This window comes from Cardiocondyla obscurior, linkage group LG16 (assembly GCF_019399895.1).
Source record: "Cardiocondyla obscurior isolate alpha-2009 linkage group LG16, Cobs3.1, whole genome shotgun sequence".
NCBI classification, from domain to species: Eukaryota; Metazoa; Arthropoda; class Insecta; order Hymenoptera; family Formicidae; genus Cardiocondyla; species Cardiocondyla obscurior.
Genome location: NC_091879.1, coordinates 910,084 through 927,447, shown reverse-complemented (window position 1 = coordinate 927,447; position 17,364 = coordinate 910,084). Strand labels below are relative to the sequence as shown.

The window sequence follows — 17,364 nt, the reverse complement described above, 5'->3', positions numbered from 1 at the left end:
GGAGCGCCTCCGCGCTGTCACCGCGCCACTGCTATCACTGTCACCGTTTACCACTGCCGTCACCCTCGTCGTCGCCGTCGCCGTCGTCGCCGTCGTCGCCGCTGTCGCTGCCGCCTCTACGGCTCCCTATCTCTCCCGACGTACACGGCACTGCGCCTCCACCTTTACAGTTTTCGCCACTTTTCCGCTCGTCCCATCCCCTTCTCCTCGTGCATCCTCGTCGTTTCCGCGCCAGCGAACGGTGCCGTCCACGATCGTCTTCGTAGCCCGCGATTATCCAACGTCGTCCTACTTCTCTCCTAGCTGCCTTCCTCTCCTTCCCCTTCGAGCACACACGTTCACAGGGAGCACACCCCCGCACGCTTTCTGTCCCTTTCTCGCGCGTCCCGCTTTCTCGAGCACCCTCGTCTGTTTTCCCGTTCGTTACTGATTCGCGACGTAATCGCCGCTGCGCTATCAGCCTGCTGTAATCCGCGCTCCACCGTGCACTCGGCCGACGTGCAACCGCGATCAAGCCGCCTTGATGGAGACGATGGAGTCAACTGCCGCGTGACGGGACGCAGGGCATCGCGGTCGGCAGTTTCCGTCCCCGCACGAACGTCCCAGGACCGTATCGCTGCGAGTCCCAGCGCCATCCGCGTGGCCTCCATCGGCGAGTCACGCTAGGAAAAGTTCGCATTTCGCAATCGACGCATCCTGCACGTCCCCCCGCCTGAACGACCGCGTCCTCTTCGACTCGAAAGTCGCGCGAAAACTCAGGAATTTTTCTGCCGCGTATTCGCGAAAAAGAAAATGCTTTTTTTTTTTCCCCTCGTTCTGCCGTTTCTTCGTTCCGAGACTGCGACGACCGACTTCCGCTTGAAATTCACTCCGCACGTAAACAAGACATTTTACAATCAGATCGTGTATACGATTTTAAATAGAAATCCGGCGATTCTCGCCCAAGTTTTCCAAACCCGTCGTAGTTGCGTAAGAATATTTTCTTTTCAGATTTCTTTGAAATTCGCTAAGCCCACCTCGATGTTTTTTTTTTTTTTTAACGCGAATCGCGCTCAGGTCGGCGAAGGAAAAAACCACGGATTCACCCGCGTATTATCTATTATCGCCTCGATAATCCGCGTCTTATCTTTTATCGCCGCTCCTCGGTTTTGACACGTGGGTATTTTTCGATCTACATTACCGTTCAAGGTTGCGCAAAAATTTCGCTCGCGCCGATCGATCGCGGGACAGCCGCGATTCGCGTGAACAAAGGTATAGTCGATTCGGCAATTCCCTACGTCATCTTTTTTCCAAAGAGAATTTTCGAAGCTACAAGTTTTTTAATCGGTGCTTCGCTCGCGCTCATCAACGCGGTCGACTTTTCGCAATGCTGGCTTCGCTATATAGAGCACGAGCGTAACAGTTTCCATCGTCGGTGGTTTCCATTCTCCTTTCGCGCCGCGCAGTGGCGGCGAACTGATTCTTGTACAAAAAAAAAAAAAAGTACGAAAACAATGAGCCCGCGGGGTTCAGCGATTCACAATCGCGCTAGAATCCGCGGTGAGGAGTTAAAATTTAAGGCGCTTTTCTGACAATAAGCACTTTCACACGATTGCATCGAGCGATTTAACAGCTCGATTTAAGTGTTATAAAAAAAAAAAAAAAAACAATTGCGCCGACGGCCAACAGCGTCTTTTCGAGTCCAATTTACAAAACGTTCGGCTAAATATAACGAGCAGATTCTATCTCCGCTCGTGGCGACGTGATTTAGAATAATGTGTACGATGATGTTAAATGGGCCGCAGTTCTTTCGCGAAAAACAATTTTGTCCCGGAGCGTGGTATATTTAAAAAACAGACCCCGCGATTTTGCGTTGTAATATTAAACCGAGCGGAAGCGATCGCTCGATACGAATCCAAAAAAAAAAAAATTCCACTCACCTCAATATTCATAAGAAGAGAGAAATCGACGAGACATTGAAAAATAAATGACATAAATAATGTATAGATCTTTTCATTAAAAAAAACCTTTCCTTTTTTTTATTCTTTTTTTTTTTTGTTTTTAATAAAAAGGATTTTATCAAAAAATCTATAGGATATTCTGCAGGACGAGAACAATAGTCAATACATAAAAGCAAATGAAAGTCCAGCACAATATAATGAACACTATTATGCTTAAAAGTTTTAATTCTTGGGTTTATTTGTATTTCTATATATATGGTAAAAGATAATCCGATCGGCATCGTTAATTATAACGGTCTAATAAAACTAACAATAAGTAGACTCTTAGATCTAAGAAATTCTTCATCGAGTTTCTCTTTTTCTACTGAAACTCGAAAGTAACAATAGGTTTATCCTTACCTGTTTTAAGACGCTTTCCTTTTCTGTGGATCCTTGAAATAAATTTTGAGTTCCTGCCGCTTTGTCCCGCTCTTCTTCAAAGACTATATGTAGATACAATCGTCACAATTGACCGATTCAAGCATATGTGGATGAATTTTAACATGCCTCGTGAGATCGACGTTCATTTCTAGAGTAAAAGAAGAGAAAATTTAGATTATCATGAGGCCTCGATATTTTCGAAGCACTACGCTAATTAATTCGTGATAATTAATATCAGTTGTTAAACGCATTCCGCACAAGTTACATGAAAAATTAGGAATAACTAATAAATGATTACCGAATGGACTTTTTTTTATGCCAAGTATTGGCTTCGTAAATGCCCTCCGCGTCAAAAGCACCGATCGTAGAAATAATATGAATAATACAATTAAACAAATTAAATTAAAAAAATTATATATAAAAATATAAAGCTGTAGATGCTGTAGATTTTCGCCTCAGTGTCGTAAGTAAAAAAAAGCTCTGCGGTATTGTTTCTTTTATTTTCTTTTTCTTTTGATGTCGACGTGATTTCGCATCCTCGTAAAACCCGCCGCCACGCTACGCGTCACGAAAAGTGACAATATAATAAGAAATCTCGAATCGGCTCGCATCGCGGAATATCTTCCCGTCTGCGAGCCAAGTGAAACCGGATCTTCGAGAGTGCGTCGGTGCCAATATAAAGACAGCCGGCGCGAAATACTTCTAATTTCGTGCATGTCGGCACGGCGTAAGCGCGGGGACCCTTTAAACTGCTCGCGAGTAATTTCGGGCAAGTAATTAACGAACTGCGAGCTATTTCTGATAACTCGCAACAGTCTCGCGATTACTTGCCGCGCGCTAAGATTTTCTGCGTGTCACTGGGTCACCGGTGTCCTACGCGAGGACGCTGAATACAGATCGCTCTCTAAATATCGAAGTGCGAGCTTTGGCGGTTCGTCGTTCTCGGAGCTAGAAACGTGGCCGGTTACGTCACGGGCGGCACGCGTCGTAAAATTTTTAAACGTCCAGAGGCTTCATTCGAGCGATCATTTGCGAGCGAGGCTACTTGGTACAGCAATACGGCGAGTTCAAGGTTCACTCGCTGCGAGTAACTAACGAGAGCCGAGTTCGAGATAGATTCTTCGTTCAACAAGCGACATGATCTTTCGCTCAAACGGTCGCAATTAAAACGCATGTTCCGATACGATATCGCGAGGCGTTATTTGTTAGTGAATCATCTTTAGAGTAACGTTAATAATGAAAAAAGAAAAAAAAGTTGTGATAAGCCAGCGACGCGGGCATGAATCGAGGAGGACCGGACGCGAGCGATCGAACGCCGCGCGAGATGACGCGATTTCGCTCGTAAATCCGGCAAATCCTCGATTCAGAGAAACGGGATCCCGTTCATCGTGAGCGCGGAATCGCCGCTATCTTGAGCGATGTAGTCGAGGCGGCGAGTCTTCGATACTCTCAGCGGGAAATCTACGAATCGCTGCGATGCACGAAAAACACGGTCGACCCGATCTTCCTCACCTTCGCTGCCTCTACCTTCCTATCTCGCTCCTTTTCCTCCTCGCGATCCTCATCCCACGCTCCTTATCTCCTTTCTCTCGCCTTCTCTCTTTCTCCCCCCACCTATTTCCCTTTCTCATAATACAAAACGAGTTTCGAGCGATTCAATGCCTTGGTCTCGCAAATGTGAAAGTACATTACTGCGGGCTCTGAAAGTTGTTTTGCTCGAAGGTTTACTTCTCAAGCGGCCCTGGACCGTTTGCGGAGGAAAGAGTTTCGCGAAAAAAAGAAAAGACTTTAAAAAAAATATATATATATATTTAAAAAATAAGGGATACAATAAATAAAGAGATAGAAGGGATGAACGAATGGAAGAGCATACGAAAAAGATTGATACTGAATTAAATAAAAGAAATTTTTTAAAGCAGATGCGAATCGTCGGTATATCATTGAATTACAAAGCAACAAGTAAATATGTTCCGTGCATGCATTTTTAAGACTCTAGGGATAAAGGTCATTGCTTCCGCCGTATAAATGCACATGAATATATTTATATACGTGTATTTTTATGCATACGTATGAAAGGTTCCGTTGAATTCGTATCTTCCTTTTTGACCAAATCGAAAGCCGATCGAACGAAAGAAAATATTTCGAAATGCGAGCGCTACTTACTCACAATTATTATCGAACGCGCAGCGTTATAGAAATATCCCGATTTATGGATTGGATTGGATTGAAAATATTTTATGTACATTTGATATAACGTTTGGCAATGGAAAATTGGGTCGTTTGCGTTCGCGATACGCGGCCCGCTTGTTTTTATCGCATGGCGGGGTGGAAAGTAATCCGATTGCAGTAATTAATAATTGATATTTTGCAATTGACATACATTATGCGAAGTAAAATGTAAAATCAAAATTTCATGTTAGAATTTAATGTTTAAACGTTGAATATTTCAAAGTTCAACCAAAAAATACTACACGTTTTCGACGGACTCAGGTAAACTTTATTGTAAAGAGTGAAACTAAAATGATTTCATTAACTAAAAAGACTTTTCTTACAAATCATTCAATACTTTTCACTTCCAATGACAGCTATACTTAATGACGTGGTATTTATTGGTCTACTTCTTTTGTGTACGTCAAATAAAAAAAAAAGAAAAGACACATTGTTCGAAAAAAAAAGTTTCATGTAGCTTTTGTCGAGCACTCGACATATTTTGAATATTTTATTAATGCGTTTCAGAGTTATTAAATCTTTCAATTCTCCAGTGACCTTAGCGCTACGTTTGTCAAATTTAGAACAATTGTGGGAATTGTGGTGATTTTGAAAAAACAGATTAGGGGAAGGCGAACAAGAATGACAGTTTTAAGGGCAAAAGGGCAAAAGGGCAAAAAAAAAAAAACAATTAAGACAATATAGCCTAAACTGCACACAAAATTTTAAACTATGTTTTAATGGTTTTGTAAAAAATGAATCTCTAGACATAGAAAAATATAATTTTACAATATTAATATTTAATGTTTAAAACAAAAATTAATATTTTTATTTTCAATCTTAAAATTTACCTTTAAAAATTATAATTATTAAGAAGTTTGAAAAGTAATTTATTGTTTAATTAATTTTTATTAAACACATTTTTTTATCTCTCAGGTTTTTGTGAATACAATATTAATTTTATATATAATTTCCGTATTGCGCGCATAAATTCGCATACGATTTTGCATAATTCATATTTATCCCGAATTATTATAAACGTTAAATAAACTTGGGTTAAAACTTTCAGCTTTTTCGTAATTTTAGCCGCACTGCCGCGGTCGGCGGAAAATCAATTCAACGTATCAGCGATTATACCACGCGAAACTGTTTATCGAAAAGCGTCATTTTTCTTCTCGCCGAGCGATTGATAAATTGATTAAAAGCAGATGCGCTCGTTATTAGAGCAAAACATTACGCTTGTTCGCAATGATAAACGACGTGTATGAACGATATCATTAATCATTCGTGATTACAGCAGTGAGACATATTTCGCGGCGTTTGTACGCCGTTTCACGTAGAATCGCGCGCGGATATGTTTAATTTTCATACGATTTTTTAAGACAAAATTAACGATTTCTAACCATATTTTATTCTATGTGCATATTCTTGCAGGATGAATACAGTAGCTTGCTAATGGAATACGATTTTTTAAGACAAAATTAACGATTTCTAACCATATTTTATTCTATGTGCATATTCTTGCAGGATGAATACAGTAGCTTGCTAATGGAATACGATTTTTTAAGACAAAATTAACGACTTCTAACCATATTTTATTCTATATGCATATTCTTGCAGGATGAATACAGTAGCTTGCTAATGGAATTCTTGGAATGGAAGGAGAATGGATGTCTTAAAACATTATTTTCCCCTCCTTTTCCTATAATAGTCTAAATTTTCATAGGTTTATTTGCGGCCATGTTCCAAAAACATTGGTTTGAATAAAAAAATGGCTGTCTTAAGTCTTTGTTTTAAGTTTTTGCTTTTCCCTACCCTTACTTTTATCGTCCACTAGCGTTGCAGTTTATTGAAGTACAGAAACTTTGATTTACTTACCCCTACCGAAGGTTTTAGGGTTTTAGGTTTGCAATCGTCGGATTTTTAACAAGTAGTCACTTCGGTGTCAATCGTTAGAACGAACAGTACTTAAAGATCCACGATATATTCAAGATCTGTTACTATTTTCGATTGCCTTTTTGGTGAAATTTCTGACAAAACTGTGTCGCGTACACGTAGTGAAGGCTAAAGCAAGAGAGTTTGAAAATTTATATTAATTAATAAACGTCGTTGAGCAGTGTTTAATAAGCCGAAATGTCTGACACGGTATTTTATTTTCCAAATGCAAATACCAAGAAATCGATTCTCAATTATCTATATTCGTGTGATATAGTGCGGAAATCAAAGTTGTTCTCAAACGATTCCGTAACCGAATACATACGAGGGTGTGCACGCTGCTCGCTAAGACGTAGGATCATAAACACGATACCGACAATTGAGGATCTGGAAAGAGTGAAGTTTTCCCAGCATATCTTTTCCGAGGAAGAAATAGACAATCTGATCATGCTGAAATATCTACCGAAAGAAGTAAGTATCTTTTACTTTTTTTTTTTTTTATTAAGGTAACGGGGGGAGTTTCTGACATCTTTAGAGTAAATTGCTGCTACTAAAACGTGTCAATTACAAATGACATTCAAGAGCCGTTGAAATGCATGGATCGCTCATTTCACTTGGATAATTCAAAAATACCAAATTAAAAAAAAGTATGTGCAATAATAATTAACAGTAAAAAAATGCTCTTTTATTCGCTTGTAATTTTTTATTTTTTTTTTTTTTAATGAAAACTTTATTTATTACAAACATAAATGTATCATCAGTGTTACAAACTTTCCCGTCACCTTACTTTACATTAAATTTTACATGAAACTTAATATTGAATAATTCGCGGAATAAAAAAAATTTTCAAGAGTAACAAATTTTTTTTTTTTTTAAAGGTTGTGAATGACATATGGGGTGAAACTCTTAATCCGAATGAAACTTTATTAAATCCGGAAAATACAAACGATAAATCAATTAATCTGAGCAATAATCTATTTGATGGAATAGATTCATGTTTTAATTTTCTTTTGAAATCTGACGATGATGAAGTAACCGGAGACAACAAACTACCGCATGAATTAGAGATGTACAAGGAAATAGACGATATGATTGCTCAGTTTTCATTATTAGGACCACGAGCATTGGAACTTATGTTAACAGATTTTCGTGTTCCGGACGAAATATCTTCTAACTCAACGTCTGAAGATGATTCAGACACTGATTGGGAGGATGTATCTTCAACTTCTTCAGATTATAAAGAAAATGTGGAATTTCCTGAAGCAGAATTAAAATCCGATTCACCAAACCAAAAGATGGAGGGAAAAAAAACTGCCATCGTAGAAGTCGATGAAACAATCGACTTCTTTCCGCAGAGGGAATTTCGAATATTTTTATAAAATTCATCACAGGTAAGAAAAAAAATTCGTTAATAAAACTTATATTGTTTTATAATCCTTAATTTTTTATTTATATATACTTATATCCTTTTTATATTTTTACAGCTGAAAGAATTAAAAGATGCACATCTTGCGGAAAATGACTAATTAAAATATTAATAAAATATGCATAGTTATAATACGTATGCATTATATTGGACAACATAAAGTTCCAAGTTTTTTTTTTTTTATTATTTGACTTTACTTTTATAATTGAAATATATAATCATTTGACTAAAGTTTTTAATCATCAGTGTGAATTTTTATATAATAATCATTAAAAATAAAATGAAGTTTTTTTTGATGGGCAAAAAATCTTCTTCCACTTATTTATACTCTGAACAATAATCCAAAATCCATAATCCATAATCCATAACCCATAATAATCATGAATTTTTTAAGTATACGACTGCTAAGAAATTAATTGATAAACAAGGAAAGAGCGCGTCGAAACCCGCATTATATACATACCTACTTGTGAGGAAACAGATAAATAATTTCCCGTCTTATAAAGAGCGGAAACCGCGATAACATATCGTCGCGAAAGATACAAATATAGTTGCGTTAAAAAAAAAAAAAAATTAAAAATTAAAACAGTATAAGAACAATATACACTAAATTCGTCCGACTCTATCAGTAATAAAATTATATGCTCTGCACGCGAGTAACCCGATTAGTCCTACACATATCTAGCGAAGCCTTACGTTGATTTGGAAGATATGCCGATAGGAATCGGCGGATCAATTTTCACATAAACCCTTTTGAAATTTTCTTTCCAGAAGAATTCAAACGTTCAAGATTATTTTTAATGTTAAAAAATATCTATCGCTTAATCAATTAATTTTTTCTCTGCTTAAATTAAAATAGATAAATAAAATTTTTGCATTTAATTAAGAAATCCATCGGTTCGAACGTTGAGTTTATTTTAGATTTGCATTTCTTACGTTGTTCCCTAATTATATTCTTAATTATGGTAGGGTGACGCATGCTTTTCTTCAGGCATGTATCGCACATGCGTTGATGACGCACTAACGGATTATAGAAATATAATCTGACCGAGAGGAGGTAATGGAGTGACAGCACGGAGGAGAGGGTCTCGAAAGGACAAACACGTGTGATCGTACGAGAGGGGGAAATGATAAAAAGAACGATAATGCGAATTTGTATAGAGGGTCGAGACCAAGAAGTAAAATTTAGACTGGCAACTTTGACGGAGAAAAGAAAAGAATAAGAGAACAAGAAAACAAAGGGAAACATTCTTTTCTAACACAGTCTGATTCATCTGGCGCACATTTACATTTTAAAATAATTAACGATTTTTATATAGTTACGCTTTTTAACACTGACATCGTATGGCACAAACAGCTTAAAATCCATTCGGTTCCAATTTTCATATAAAAAAATTGATATAAAAATTCAAAATGTTACCTATAAATATACGCGTATAAATTCAAATATTTTAAAAACTATTATGATTAGCTATGTTTTTTTCTAAAGAATTAGCCGCGGCAAAAGAATTGATGGAATATTCTTTTAAAAAATGATCTACCTTCATTAAGAACGTTTCAATGCTTATTGCAACGTTATTCGCAGCTAAGTGCTATTTCAGAGAAATTATTAAAGTATATTTTTAACTTCGTCCTTACGAGCGGTTCTTAAAGGCAGTCAACATTTGCATGAAATGTCCGATATGAAAATCGAAACGGACAGGGCAACGTAAAACACCTCAGAGTCACGTTTCCGCGACGCTGCTACGCGATTACGTCTACACCTGAAGCATCGATTATTGATTCAGTTGTAAATAGACGCGAATGATAAATTTATCAGCAATAGTGGGTGCCGTCCTCTACCTTGGTATCTATGCACATCTACCTAGTTTGTGAACCTTGTAATTCTACAGCGCAAAATACGAATCGATTCATTGCATCTCGCAACTTTGTGCAATTGCAGGAAATTTCATTGTACACTATTTTACTTATAAACCGCTGGTTTAAAAAACTTGAAAAAAAAAATTATTTGACATTAACCTACTTGACTGACGCTACAATAAATGTCTTTAAATATTAAATACAGTGCTTGTTATATTGTTATGTAATAATTTATGTTACTTGTCAATTGTTCACAATATAAAAATGTTAACGTATTAAAAATCGAGGCTTCTTCGCTTAAAACAAACATCTTTTCTTATTGTGTGAAACAGCGAGACTTTCACCTGGCCAAGGAAACTTTCAAGACGATACCGTGTCGAAAATACCGATCAGACAGTTAATGCAATTGGACCGTCCAACTTTCCATTGTCTCGGGAATGGAACAATTAGCGAGTGACAATCGAATTGCATAGCGTTATTATTAAAATCGATACGTCCTCACTGAGTTTAAATGGAAGTTTCAATATTTGCAAATCATGATTTTTATACAATACGCGATAAATAAAAAAAAAATTTATTTTATAAATATACTTTTGACAGTTTTATTTAGTTTTTACTAATTAAACTAATATTTGTACATTCGTACAAATTAATAGAGAAAAAATTTCTTTCTCATAAATCGTACAGATATTAAAATTAATTAAAACATATTCGAAAAATGCATTACAATTAATTTAATTTTTAAAATAATAAATAAAGCTTTTATTTAAAAAATCCCTCTTTTTTATTATTATAAGAAATATTTATAGACGTTATTTCGTACGGCTAAATAAAAATAATATTGTAGAGACATCTTACGTGAGTTGGGTAAGCTAAGTTATCTCATTATCAAAAGAGCAGTACTATTATCAGAAGAAGATATTACAACAAAGTCAAAACTGTTGTATCTTACATTGATGCGTGTATAGTTTATAAATAAAATTTTTTTTTATATTTTACATTTATTAAAAATTATTCTGAAATCATGTGTGAATAAAAAGTATGATGTTAAATTTAATATAAACATTTTACATCTAGCTGCAAAAAAATATTTCTACCAAAAGCTCACTCTAATTAAATTTATGAACAAATAATATTTTAATACGTTATAATTTATTTCTTTTAAGAGTCACAGGTATGACGTCCATTTCTGTTAAATTATTAATAATAATCATTTAGCTAATACGTCGTAAACTGTGCAAAACGCTTTAAATGAGTCCGCACGTATTCGAGCGTTGATCTTTATGCAGATAAATGCTGTTTTTGACATACATTCATTGTTCTTTTATTGCGCACGTCCGAGAGCAGAAAAGCACAGGTGGAGCATGCATATGGGGGAGTTCTTCCGCTTTTACAATCGTAAAATCGCAGGTGCAACTTGTCACACAATGAACAATGCTCAAGCAAGCACCTCGAACGAGTTTCGCAAATTATGCGCCTGCAGTGTGATGCAAATACAATTTTTCACGAAGCGTTGTCGTTTTCAAGTCCACCGATGGCTCGTCTCTCTTTCTATTTATTCTATAAAATACTAATTGGCGCGTACACCCCGTTGTGTAACAATACAACTTCAAAATAGCATGAAATACCTTCGTCGCAAAATTAATTTTATATAAAAAAATTCTTATTAATAAAATTTTTCTAATCGGAGAATTGCGAAATTAAAACGCGTGAGATGATGAAAGCGTAACGTACATATCATTTCCCACGAACTCACCCAAGTATGACGAGAAGCTGCTCGCGCGTGCAAAGTTTAAGTTTCGCGAATTTGATAGCTTGATCGTCAACGCGTGCATGATCGATCACACGAACCATATGGTTCACGTGCCCCCAGCATGGAAGTAATGGGTCACGGTTACATGAAGAAGACCTTAAACGACGATCGCGCTCTGTCCTTACGTTTCGAAAACTGATATACATCGCAGATGTTAGGAAAAATACGATCCAATTAGGTAAAAAAAAAAAAAAAAACAATTTCGATGAGCGTTCAATACGGAAATATTTAATTTAATACAAAAATTGCGAAAACGCAGCTCTTTTGCAGAACTAAAGTAAAGTAAAATAATAAGCTCTCGAAATTTTCCTACTAATATATTTTTCAAAGCTGAAAATAATTTTTTTAAATTGAAATAAATCCTTACTGACAGTAAGAGAAAGATAAAATACTTGTGGGAGAAACAAAAAAAAATATAAATAAATATATTAGTATCATAATTAAAAATTACAAAAATTATTCAATAATATATTAATTTTATTCATTAATATCAATGACCATGCATTTCTGCAGAGAAGCCACATTGTCACCGAAAACGTGTGCTCCCTTTCCCTATCCACGAACCCCCGTCACGATTTCAATTTCGTCTCGCGATGGATTCTCAATCCGGAAGCCGGTGCTTTCGAAAGGAAATACCTTCAAAGGATTCCATCGGTCGGCCGTTTCCTGCAAATGCGCCAACGGAAATTTTAACGTTTACAAAACGCATAATAAGTGCCTGCCGCTTATTCCGGGATTACGAAAGTACCGATGCACTTTCTTGGAGCCAGTGGAAAGTATCGGAAAACGGTGAACGATATCACACGTTTGTAATTACGAAACGTATAATGATTACAAATTACAAACGAAAATTGCGAGAACAAAAAAGATTAAAGATCTCCACGACAGCATTAAAAAAAGTTAAACTTTAATTGTTAATAGATGTAACAGAATTATTTCAATTAATATATTTTTAACCCAAGTAAAAAAATGTTTCTTTAACTGTTTTCGTTCTAACTCAACGATTATTGCTCGTTGCTAAGGCACATTCGTCGGTCTTCGCGTTATAAACGGGTATTGCAATTATCTCGTAAAACTTTTTACGCTTTGACGTGTTACGGACGATCGCCAGCGCGGCCGTTTCTCACGGGCGAAAACGCGCTTCTGCGAGGACGGTTGCTTCACGCAACATAAATTTTGCGCGCAGAACCGTGGTCTCTCCGTTCGGGTGGGTCCCGTCTTTGCAGGTGTCCTTCGCGAAGCCTTCGCACAGGTCGCACGCCGCGTATCCGGCGTATCGAGCCCTACATTGCGATCTGCGACGCGACGGGAAAGGGTGGCGAAATTGAGTTAACGTGCGGCGGTAATGCGCCCGTAATTACGCCGTGTCGAACAGAAATTGACCGGTCCGCGATGCGTATCGAATAAGCATTCCTGCGCGAAAAAAGACGTTCCTTCAACGGTCAAAAAGTGGAGATTGAAATAATCGATACATTTGTATGCAAATGCGCGTGTACTAACGAATAATCGCGCAGCAATCCCTTCGCTCGCCTGCCAGTTTTCCTCGGTATTAATTTTCTCACTACCTAATTAACAATCGGACAACAATAAAATCTTTACATCTTTTTAAAATAAGAATTTCCCTTTTCGTTTTTCAATTGTCTCTCGTCACGCTCCGCATAAAACTGCCGCGGACCGGAGCAAGTCGTCATGCATTATTTATCGTTGGGGGTGCCTCTATGGGAAACTCTGCCGGGGGTACGAAAACGCCAATACTGGTTTTTGTGGGAATTTCTATGTTCTACGCGTACCCACATACATTATCGCGCCAACGACCGACCGTTAATTAGATCATTTCCGCTCCTAGTTTTCAGGAAAAAAAAAAAATCACAGCTCAGTTTTACCCTCCCGCACGTGTGTTATAAATTTATAAACGTTCTTTTCTATAAAATTCACTGTAATAAAAAATATAAATATTTTCAAAGTATAAAGACGTACGGACGTTTTTCTTTTCTTTTTCTTTTGCAGAACTTTTAAATAAAAGATTTTTTTTTTACGATAATAAGTCAGTCGGCAGTTTTCGAAGACTATTTCGAAAGATTAATAATTACTTTAATGAATAAATAATTGCGTTGTTCGTCAAATATTTACAATACGAACGAAGCAAACGATACAACCAGTTGTTTTCATTGTCGGTGCACCTTTCGGCGCATTGTGGGCAACCACTCGCACGTAAAGGTCTAAAGGTCCAAGAAAGGGGTGGACGCAAACAACCCTTCGGCGCGGCAGATGGCCGATTGAACAAAATCGATCTTTGGGTAGATCTATCGAAATCTCGGCGTCGTGTCACCGCGGGGGCGCCCCGCCACTCGATGTTATTTTTAACAATTTCCACATGACGATCGACTGATAAGCACCGAAGGGTTTCGTACCGCAGCAGATGTTCCCGTCCGCGCGTTTGCGATATTGCGTCTCGTTATTTGCACCACCTCATATATTTTCGATAAATTAGACGGCCTGAATAGATTCCCGGTGCTTAATCACGATAGCGCCGAACGCTAGTCTAACCAGAGAAAAAGGAGAATTGCCCAATGATTTCGTTAGGCAAAGATCATTCGATAAAGACCGAAGGGTTTCGTGAGCAGATGCCTCGAAATTCGAAACGTCGTTTTCTAAAATTTTTTCAACATTCGACTACCTCTATCTATAACGACATCTAACCAACGACGGGAAAGGATCGTTGCAAAAAAAAATATACATATACTTTCACCAAACGACAAACTTAAAAAAATGTCAAACAGCGATGAAACTGTATTTATAAGAAACGCACAAAAATTCCGAATTTAATTACATTAATTATTAATTAAATAACCAGTAAAGTAAACAATGTTGCAATGTCTGGGCTGCAAGGTCTGTTCTGTAGGAGTCTATGGCAATAAATAATTTAGAGCCAAGCCCAGCGCAGTTTTAGTGGTGAATCGACCGACGAAAAAGCTAGGCGAAACCGCGAATTAGACAGCTGAAAGAATAATGGGCGCTGTGCTAGAAAGTGAATCGCCGATTGGGCTTAATGCGTGATTAATGACTCAGCGGGTGTGTCGCCGAACGTGACATTTCGCTGGGACAATGCTCGCCGCCTCTTTTTCCACCATCGCGTGCTGCACGTCGAGATAATAATTGAAACCGCAGCCACTCGCGAGTCAACGAAATTGGAAAAGGGGTGGCTCGCCCAGGAGGGTGAAAAGAGAACCGGGTTGATTTCGCCGACCTCGATTGCGGCGCGCACGAGTCAACAAAAGAGATAATAACACGGCGGAAACGAAAAACCGGACAATGATGTCCGGTGGTGCAAGCGATATGGGGGTGCGTTCGCGCATGATCCGTACGTTAAAATTATCGACATAAAAATTACCCTTTTTATATAATTATACAAATAAGGTGACAAAGGTTTTTTTTTTTTCAAAAGAATCGGAGATAATTACAGTGTTAAGCAGAATGACGATAGCAGGAAACAACAGGATCAGAGATATCTTTATCGCACCGTCTGGTCAATAACGAAATGATAAGGTAAATGGAAATGTTAGAATTTTCGGGGGAGAGGGATATATCCGCCGTCTATATTAATCTATGCCGCGCGCAATCGGATTCTGTCCTAAAAAAATAAAGTGAGCTGATGTTCTCTCGTAACCACCGCACGCGTATTGTGTACATTTTCTTTCAAGATTTTTTTATTGTGTCTGAGTTATCAGTAAATGCTGTTGTTACAATTCGTCGGGACGGACACGATAAAATTACAGCGCTGGGGTTGACGGAGTTTTAAATAAATAAATATTTTTTTTTTAATACTGGGAAGAAAGTATGAGGCTAGCACGTTTGGCAGCACTGATTGGAACAATAACCTTGTTAATTGCATTTGAAACTCTGTTTATCTACGGTTAGGTAACTTTATTTTATTTTTTTAAAGATAATGATTCTAACTTCGCAGCCTATTTTATAATACTTAGATAATATAAAGTATTCTAAAAAGAAATTTTACAAAATAATTTCCGTGACAGTTGTTTATTTTACTTCGATAGATATCGATAAAATATCTTTTTTTGCAGCTGCATGCAAGACTGCGAAAAAACACGACTTACAAGATCAATCAAACGCCAGGTCAACAACTATAAACTCGTCTTTTACCATCGACGATTGGACGACTACTATTAGTTCCACAACGGAAGATTATATAAAAAATATATGTACTTCGAAAAGTGATATTTCCAATTATACTTATGTCTTGAAAGACCCCGAAAAAGAAACATTGTGCGTTTTAGGTAACGTGACAATTGGAATATTTTTGCAAGAAGCGTTCATCTATAATTCTTCGGTAATAAATTTTGTCAAAATAATTTATATATCTTTTAAATTAATTAGCCAGTAAAAGTATACGCGTGTTCAATTATTCTTTCGTGATGACAGAGTGCAATTACGGTTTTCAGAATGACCAGCCTACGTTGACGGTACCTTCGGATGCAATAACAACAGGCAAATGCGGTAAAAAGAATTTCACTATAACTTTGAGTTGGAAGGAAGTCGCAAGTGAAATAGAAAAAAATAATACAATTACTTTTAATTGTACTTATAATACCAGTATGTTTACTATAAACTATATTGCCGTCGATGTGTACTGGAACGGTAATAACTTCTCATTACGCATTAAACTGTACTTTTAAACTTCTGCGAAACTATGTTTTGTTATTATTCAGATTTTTTTTTTTTTTATTTAGAAATATTGTAAGAATAATTTTTTTAATGCTACTTAAGTACGTTATAAAAATATTTGCTTGTTATTTAACAGAGATGGAAATCAAAAACGAGAAAAACAGCTGTTTGAGCTTATGCTTCGCTGATTGTGATTTGCCGCAACCTAACAAAATTGTACATAAACGAGAAACAGCACAAAACGTTGGGACTAGTATAGACATTGTTGTTTCTGATATTCTCCTAATTTTGTGCAACGAAGAAACAGGTACGATATTAACTTGAGAATTTTATTATTTAATAATTTTAAAAAATGCATGTTTAATTGCTTTCATGTAAATATCTAAACTACCTACGACAAAATAAATGTATAGTTCCAGAGCATATTGATAAAAACAAAGCAGGTCTAATAGTCCTTATAGTAGCAATTGTTAGTTTTTTCTTCGCTGCTTTGTTCACGTGGTGTACAGAAAAATTGATTCGATTTTGAAGGTTTTATCAAATATTTGTACGAGAAAAGAATCCTCAAAAGAGACTGTGTAAATATATTTTAACAGCTTCTGAAATCGTCGGCGAGTGCGCGCTTTTAAATAATAAATTTTTTTAATTATATTTTTATTAGTACTAGAAGAAACCAAACGCGCTACGCGCGCGCTATTTTTTAAGGAACCCCAATAAAAAACTACGAAAAAATAATTATGCAACTTACCAATCTGCACGAGCTTCAGCGGAGTTGTACAGTTCTGCCGGTGACTGTAACATAAAATAAAACATATTAATGTAGACGTGATAATATTTCAATTCGTGTAAGGGCTAAAAAGCTTTATTTTTATAAAGATTAAAAAGAAAAAAAAATTGATATTTACCTAAAAGTTGCTCCGCCGATGCAGGATACCCGTCCCGGGCCTGCTCCTCCTTTCAGATGGGACGTGTCGAGTCATCCTGCCGCGCATAAGTTCCTCGCGAACGTCCCGACCGTGATTTTACTATCGCGAAAATTACTGATCACTTCGCGCGTTCCATGTTCGACACTCGCGATT

At 37.0% G+C, this 17,364-nt stretch overlaps 1 long non-coding RNA gene across 1 annotated transcript; it reads right to left on the bottom strand.

The window, feature by feature from the left end:
- Positions 1–1,474: 1,474 nt before the first annotated feature.
- LOC139108983 (uncharacterized) lies at positions 1,475–17,348 on the bottom strand. The gene is made up of 3 exons (XR_011546758.1): positions 17,191–17,348; positions 17,034–17,077; positions 1,475–2,508 (listed from the first exon to the last, which is right to left on the bottom strand). It is a non-coding gene; the product is annotated as an uncharacterized lncRNA (long non-coding RNA).
- Between the last annotated feature and the right edge of the window lie 16 nt (positions 17,349–17,364).